Source organism: Giraffa tippelskirchi, chromosome 4 (genome assembly GCF_054371585.1).
Source record: "Giraffa tippelskirchi isolate mGirTip1 chromosome 4, T2T-mGirTip1v1.2.pri, whole genome shotgun sequence".
Taxonomy (NCBI): Eukaryota; Metazoa; Chordata; class Mammalia; order Artiodactyla; family Giraffidae; genus Giraffa; species Giraffa tippelskirchi.
The window spans coordinates 57170609-57179159 of NC_137278.1; the positions used below are offsets into that span (position 1 = coordinate 57170609).

At 41.6% G+C, this 8551-nt stretch overlaps 1 long non-coding RNA gene across 1 annotated transcript; it reads right to left on the reverse strand.

Annotated features, from left to right (window-relative positions):
* Window positions 1-1519: 1519 nt before the first annotated feature.
* LOC145546515 (uncharacterized) lies at window positions 1520-7571 on the reverse strand. Its single transcript, XR_014082979.1, has 3 exons — window positions 7508-7571; window positions 6801-6985; window positions 1520-2671 (listed from the first exon to the last, which is right to left on the reverse strand). It is a non-coding gene; the product is annotated as an uncharacterized LOC145546515 (long non-coding RNA).
* Between the last annotated feature and the right edge of the window lie 980 nt (window positions 7572-8551).

An 8551-nucleotide genomic window follows, 5' to 3' on the forward strand; every position in this document is an offset into this window, starting at 1 on the left:
TACTAACCTTACAGCCAAAATACAGACACCCATTTGCCTCTTTCAGCCCCCAAATGCCATGGTGAGGATTAACGTGTTACGGCCACTTTCTGGAGCAAACGTCCTCAGCTGTCAGTCTGTAGACTGTCAAGGACTGAGAAAAAAAGTTCATCTTCTAGAAGGATAATGTTGCCCTGCTTACAGCCTGAACATCAGTCTCTGATAGTCATTGTTATGATTTTTATGATTAACATTTGGCAGCTCATCCATTTATTCATTTGCTTACTTATTCATCCCAGACATTGGGGTTTCTGCGTGTCCTTATGAGACTTCATCAGTGCCTGTCAACACTGAGCTGCTGGGCTGGAGGACAGCATCAAGGAGCTGATAGGAAAATCAAGTGTGTGTCAGTGAAGTCCCTTCCCAGCGCAAGGGGTGAACCAGAGAGTTAAACGGAGCAAAGAAGAAACAAAGAGAAACCTGGGGTCAAATTATCCTTCAAACATGAGATGCAGGAGACCCCCAGCCCTGCTCCAGTCTCCAGGCTGGCTGGCTGCACCAGTGCTCACCCTCCAACCCACCCAAGACACACAGGCTGAACCCAGGTACACTGGCTTGTGCTCAAGGTCTCCCACAAAGGGGTCCCACAAAGTGTCTTATTTCCCAATCTCAGTTTATGTCCTTTCTTAAAACTGCTCTTTTTTTAAACTTTTTTATTTTAAACTGGAGTACAGCCTATTTACAATGTTATAGTAGTTCAGGTGAACAGCGAAGGGACTCAGCCGTACATGTACACGTATCCATTCTCCCCCAAACTCCCCTCCCATCCAGGCTGCCACATAACATTGAGCAGAGTTCCCTGTGCTGTACAGTACGAAATTGTTCTTATCTGTTAAGAACTTGTTATCATCATGGTATACCTTGCTTGAACATTATCTAAACCAACAAAATATGAGCACAACAGGAAAGAATGTGGTTGTTTGAATGAAAAAAAAAGTTGAAAGCTTTGGCAAGAAACACCAGGCTGAACCCTCCATAATCCACAATTAGCTTATATTTATGAGAACGATATATTACAAGCAGGCACTGTTCAGTCTTTCATTAAAAGGGCAACTGTTAAGATCTTTTAAAAGGGTGTAAAGGTTAATAAAATTTGTAACATATGCAAATGACAAGAAAAGCCAGTTCATAAAAGAAGTGCATACTAAGTCCTGTCCAACTCTTTGTGACCCCAAGGACTGTAACCTACCAAACTCCTCTGTCTATGGAATTTTTCAGGCAACAATACTGGAGTGGGTTGCCATTTCCCTCTACAGGGGATCTTCCCCATCCAGGGATGGAACCCAAGTCTCCTGTGGCTCCTGCACTGGCAAGTGGATTCTTCACCTACTGAGGAGCCTGGGGAACCCCAGCATGAATACAAAGCACATTGAAACGTTCATCATAAGTAGTTATCACAGAGATACAAATTAAAACCACAATTTACCATTTCATATAAAGTTGGCAGATGAAAACTAAGACTCAGTGCTACAAAGAGTAAAGTGAGGGCCACTTTTATTCACTCTTGAAATGAGTCTGTACTGGAAAAGATTCCTGAAAGGCACTTGGCTTACATGTAACAAGAGCCTTCAGTTCAGTTCAGTCCAGTTACTCAGTCATGTCTGACTCTTTTCGACCCCATAGACTGCAGCACACCAGTCTTCCCTGTCTATCACCAACTCCCGGAGCTTGCTCAAACTCATGTCCATCAGGTTGGTGATGCCATCCAACCATCTCACCCTCTATCATCCCCTTCTCCTTCTGCCTTCAATCTTTCCCAACATCAGGGTCTTTTCCAATGAGTCTGTTCTTCGCATCAGGTGGCCAAAGTACTGGAGTTTCAGTTTCAACATCAGTCGTTCCAATGAATATTCAGGACTGATTTCCTTTTGAATGGACTGGTTGGATCTCCTTGCAGTCCAAGGGACTCTGAAGAGTCTCCTCCAACATCATCGTTCAAAAGCATCAATTCTTTGGCGCTCAGCTTTGTTTATAGTCCAACTCTCACATCTATACATGACTACTGGAAAAACCATAGCTTTGACTAGACAGACCTTTGTTGGCAAAGTAACGTCTCTGCTTTTTAATATGCTGTCTAAATCGGTCATAGCTTTTCTTCTGAGGAGCAAGTGTCTTTTAATTTCATGGCTGCAGTCACCAATTGCAGTGATTTTGGAGCCCAAGAAAATAAAGTCTGTCACTGTTTCCACTATTTCTTCACCTATTTCCCATGAAGTGAGGAACCAGATGCCACGATCTTAGTTTTTTGAATGTTGAGTTTTAAGACAACTTTTCACTCACCTCCTTCACTTTCATCAAGAGGCTCTTTAGTTCCTCTTTGCTTTCTGCCATAAGGGTGGCGTCATCTGCGTGCAAGTGAAAGTGAAGTCACTCAGTCATGTCCAACTCTCTGCAACCGCATGGAATGTAGCCTACCAGGCTCCTCTGTCCATAGGATTTTCCAGGCAAGAGTACTGGAGTGGGTTGCCATTTCCTTCTTCAGGGGATCTTCCCAACCCAGGGAATGAACCCAGTTCTCCCCCACTGCAAGCAGACACTTTGCCATCTGAGCCACCAGGGTAATTGATATTTCTCCCAGCAAACTTGATTCCAGCTTGTGCTTCATCCAGCCTGGCATTTTGCATGATGTACTCTGCATAGAAGTTAAATAAGCAGCGTGACTAGAGAAAGACTAGAGATCTCTTCAAGAAAATTAGAGATACCAAGGGAATATTTCATGCAAAGATGGGCTCAATAAAGGACAGAAATGGTAGGGACCTAACAAAAGCAGAAGATATTAAGAAGAGGTGGCAAGAATACACAGAAGAACTGTATGAAAAAGATCTTCATGACCCAGATAATCACGATGGTGTGATCACTCACCTAGAGCCAGATATCCTGGAATGTGAAGTCAAGTGGGCTTTAGGAAGCATCACTCTGAACAAAGCTAGTGGAGGTGACGGAATTCCAGTTGAGCTATTTCAAATCCTAAAAGATGATGCTGTGAAAATGCTGCACTCAATATACCAGTAAATCTGGAAAACTCAGCAGTGGCCACAGGACTGGAAAAGGTCAGTTTTCGTTTCAATCCCAAAGAAAGGCAATGCCAAAGAATGCTCAAACTACCACACAATTGCACTCATCTCACACGCTAGTAAAGTAATGCTCAAAATTCTCCAAGCCAGGCCTCAGCAATACGTGAACTGTGAACTTCCAGATGTTCAAGCTGGTTTTAGAAAAGACAGAGGAACCAGAGATCAAATTGCCAACATCTGTTGGATCATTGAAAAACCAAGAGAGTTCCAGAAGAGCATCTATTTCTTCTTTATTGACTATGCCAAAGCCTTTGACTGTGTGGATCACAATAAACTGTGGAAAATTCTTCAAGGAATGGGAATACCAGACCAGCTGACCTGTCTCTTGAGAAACCTGTATGCAGGTCAGGAAGAAACAATTAGAACTGGACATGGAACAACAGACTGGTTGTTGAGAGGGCAAGGAGTACGTCAAGGCTGTATATTGTCACCCTGCTTATTTAACTTCTATGCAGAGTACATCATGAGAAATACTGGGCTGGATGAAGCACAAGCTGGAATCAAGATTGCCAGGAGAAATATCAATAACCTCAGATATGCAGATGACACCACCCTTATGGCAGAAAGCAAAGAAGAACTAAAGAGCCTCTTGATGAAAGTGAAAGAGGAGAGCGAAAAAGTTGGCTTAAAGCTCAACATTGAGAAAAACTAAGACCATGGCATCTGGTCTCATCACTTCATGGCAAATAGATGGGGAAACGGTGGAACCAATGGCAGACTTTTATTTTAGGGGGCTCCAAAATCACTGCAGATGATGACTGCAGCCATGAAATTAAAAAACACTTTCTCCTTGGAAGAAAAGTTATGACCAACTTAGATAGCATATTAAAAAGCAGAGTCATTACTTTACCAACAAAGATCCATCTAGTCAAAGCTATGGTTTTTCCAGTAGTCATATATGGATGTGAGAGTTGGACCATAAAGAAAGCTGAGCACCGAAGTATTGATGCTTTTGAACTGTGGTGTTGGAGAAGACTCTTGAGAGCCCCTTGGACTGCAAGGAGATCCAACCAGTCAATCCTAAAGGAAATCAGTCCTGAATATTCATTGGAAGGACTGATGTTGAAGTTGAAACTCCAATACTTTGGCCACCTGAAGCAAAGAGCTGATTCATTTGAAAAGACCCTGATGCTGGGAAAGATTGAAGGCAGGAGGAGAAGGGGGCAACAGAGGATGAGATGGTTGGATGGCATCACCAACCTGATGGACATGAGTTTGAGCAAGCTCCGGGAGTTGGTGATGGACAGGGAGGCCTGGACGTCCTGCAGTCCATGGGGTCGCAGAGTTGGACAAAACTAAGTGACTGAACTGAATTGAACTGAACTGAAGCAGGGTGACAATATACAGCCTTAACATACTCTTTTCCCAATTTGGAACCAGTCTATTGTTCAATGTCCAGTTCTAACTGTTGCTTCCTGACCTGCATACAGATTTCTCAGGAGGCAGGTATGGTGGTCTGGTATTACCATCTCTTTAAGAATTTTCCATAGTTTGTTGTCATCCACACAGTCAAAGGCTTTGGCATAGTCATTAAAGCAGTAGATGTTTTTCTGGAACTCTCTTGCTTTTTCGATGATCCAGCTGATGTTGGCAATTTGATCTCTTGTTCCTCTGCCTTTTCAAAATCCGGCTTGAACATCTGGAAGTTCACAGTTCATGTACTGTTGAAGCCTGGCTTGGAGAATTTTGAGCATTACTTTGCTAACGTGTGAGATGACTGCAATTGCGCAGTAGTTTGAATATTCTTTGACATTGCCCTTCTTTGGGATTGGAATGAAAACTGACCTTTACCTTTATGTGCATATACATAAGGATATTATATAGCCATTAAAGACCAGGTATTTGAACTGTGGTAAATGATATATGGGCTTTATAATTTTGAGAGAAAAATAAGTTTACAAAATCATATGGGCAAAATGATGTCACCTTTTTGTTTAAAAATTACTCTATGTATTTATATTTATGAGTCAAAAAAAAGGACTAAGGAAATACCCTAGAATATTGACAAGGATGTTGAGATTGTTTTTTTTTATTTTTTTATTTTTATTTACTTTCCTAATTTTATGCAGTGAAGATATGTATATCATATATGCTACATTTATAAGAAAAAGAGTTTACTTTTAAAAAGGTGCTAATAAGAAGCAAAATGTCACAGAGACACACAAACACACATACACACTCATATTCCAAAAGTAGCCGGGAGATGTTTCCTACTAATAATTCCAAATGCAGATAGTTTGAAATGACAGGTGTCAGAGAAAAGGCCCATTGTTGTGTCTCTAATCCGGTGACCACAGGATTTTACAAACACTTCCAGATGAATTCTGCTTTCTGTAAACAGAACTACATGTCACAGGGTCTGTGGAACGACACATGTAAAGCCTATTATTGGATGGCTAGTAGTTAGATTCTGCCTCATATTTGATTGGCACTGAGATCCTAAATCCTGCCACGTGCCCCATCATGGACTGCTCCCCACCCTCGGCCTCACCCAGGACTCCAGGCTTTTCTTCACAAACAACACCACTGCATATGTGGTTCCCAGCAACTTATTAGCAAATTGAAGTAAGAAGGTTTCCGCACACTTTTCAAAGTTAAACCCAGCCTAGGGTTAATATAAAGCCCTGGGAAGATGTGTTTCTATTTAAATCCTGACAAGCCCTCAAGTGAGCTGTTTACTAAAAAGTCCGTCTGCAAACCCAACCCAGTAACTGGGAAACTTCATCTGTGAATCTCATAATTAACTTGGTTTTCAATGATGAAATCAGAATGCACCTGAGTGATCCTTCCAACCAACGTCATTTTGTCACTCAAAGTTCCTTTGCTCAGATTATCTCAGTTTCCCCAAACACCATAGTCTGATATATTTGGAATAATCTACACACTGCAGAATGAGAAATAGGTGAATAGAATATAGATTCATCTCTAATTCAGAGTTCCAAGGATCATAACTCCCGCTTAGCCACTAAAACACACAGTAATTTTAGAAATGGAAATACTGAAAATGGTTCTTTTTTTAAATTAAGTTAAAATATTATCCAAGTAACATAAGGTTCAAAAGTATAACCTTAACAAAATTTCCTATCACACAATAACCACCCTTTTAAAACAAATAATGAGTAGAAGTTAATAAATGTGATTCAGGACAAAGTTAAATTAGATTAAAACAATGCTTGTTAACTGGGGAGACAACTTGGCTTCAGGCTTTCTCCCTGAAAAGGGCATGGCAGTTTTAGAAAACCACATGTTTATTTGGAGCTAAAAATGGGTCATGGCTGCCCGAAAAACTAGTGCAGTTTTAAGCTGTATTAATAAGAGTACAGAGTCCATTACAAGGGTGATAATTGCCCCACTGTTCTGTGCACTGGCTGGAGCTCAGGCCCTCTGGGGCACCGCACCCAGCGCTGCCCGAGCAGCCCGCACCCACCCGCTGCACACCAGCATGGAGGCCTGTGCCTGGGGGACCTGCAGGTCAGGGCTACTCAAGGCTGATAGGAGGCTGAGTGGCCTGTGAGATCTGTTTTCCAGATCTAAAGAGTAGTAAGGGAAAAGGTGAACACAGTTGAATGTATAGCTTTAGAAGACAGAGCTAAAAACCAAAGATGGAATTTACAAGGGGGAAGATTTCAGCAACAACACTCCACCGAATTTAAATTAATAAAAAAAAACACAAACAACAAAATTTACCGTATGAAAATAGATATTGTTGTTTAGTTGCTCAGTCATGTCTGACTCTTTCTTGACTCCATGCATTCCAGCCTACCAGGCTCCTCTGTCCATGGAATTTTCCAGGCAAGAATACTGGAGTGGGTTGCCATTTCTTTCTCCACATTGGATGTTAAATTAGATATTAAGATGTAAGAATTAATAAACTTAAAAAAATAAAATAAAAGGAGGGAGATTTCAGCAACTACACTCCAATAAAAATTAATTTTAAAAAGTAACAAAAGCAACAAAATTTAACCTGTGAAAATAATTGGATATTAAAACTTAAGAATTAGTAAACAAAAATAATAGTAAAGTAAAAGGAGGAAGATTTTAGCAACTACACTCCATTAAAAATTAATTAAAAAAACAAACAACAAAGTTTAACATATGAAAATACTTAGATATTAAAATGTAAGCATTACCCCAAACTAAAATAAACAAATTTATTAAAAAAAAATTAAAAAAATAAAAAAATAAAATGTAAGAATTAGTAAACTTAATAAAAAATAAATAATAAAAATAGGAAGATTATAGCAACTACACTCTAATGAAAATTAATTTTAAATAACATCAATAAAACAGCAAAAAATAAATTTAGCATATGAAATAATTAGATAATTAAGTGCAAGAATTAATAAACTTAATTTAAAAAATAAAGAATGACATAAAAGGAGGAAAGTTTTAACTCCATTTCAGCAGGCCTTCCAGGAAAGGGGAGTGCTGAGCTCCCACTGTCCCCACCAGTCAGAGGCAGAGTGAGGCTGTAAAGTCGAGGTGATCGAACTCTTATCTCATGAGAAGGGAGCTACAAGTGCTTATTGGCAGACTTTAGTGTTTGAGAGACCTTGGCAGGGCTCAGTTGGAAACAATCTCCTCCCTTTGCAAACCAGAGCAGGGAGGCCCAAGCGGTTCAGTTCCAAGGCTGGCCCTTCCCCGTGGCTGAGGCAGGGTCTCCTTATGAGGATGTGGCTCTGTGATTTTATTTTCGCTGGAAACGGAAGCCGTCTGTGTCTCCACCTCGCACGCTTGTGGGGGGATGTGGAGGATGAAGAGATTCTCTGAAGTTCCTGATACTCTCATAGTGGTAATCTGAGGAGAGGAACAGGGTCCCAATCCTGACACTGGGGGGTTTATCTCTGGTTGAAAAGAGAAGCTACACCAAATGAAAATAATCCCTCTACAAGGCTATCTCTACAAGTCAAAGAGTTGGTTTGGACGCCAGGTCTCCAGGGATTCTGAGGAAGAGAGGCTGGGCTGGGGCAGGGGCAATGCATAACCTCAGGGTCAAGTAAGAGACAGGGGGAAGATGGGAGGGAGGGATCCAGGAGCAAGGATGGAGGGAGGCAGAGAGGAGGCCCAGATCAGCCTGGTTGCAAGGACTTCCTTCCCTTCCCCTTCAGAGGTCCTGGGATCAGAGGTCTGGAGTCCTGGGTCAGGTAGATGTGGTCCCAGGGAAGGCAGTTAACTTATGTACAGATGGCTATGAGGGCAGTCCTCACGGCACCCTTCTCAGGGTGACACTGCTGAAGCCCCCGGTGGGTCTGGGACTTCTCACCAGGTTGTTTGAGGATGAATGTGCTGCAAAGCCCACCAGGGGAACCCACCAGAGAAAGTGCTAAGGCTTGGAAAGTGTACTGAGGTTACCCCAACTCAGGGAAGGTGAGACAGGGGTTAATGGTGGTGATGTCAGAAAAGCAATTTGTGCAGGATGTTTGTGGGATTTCAGAAGC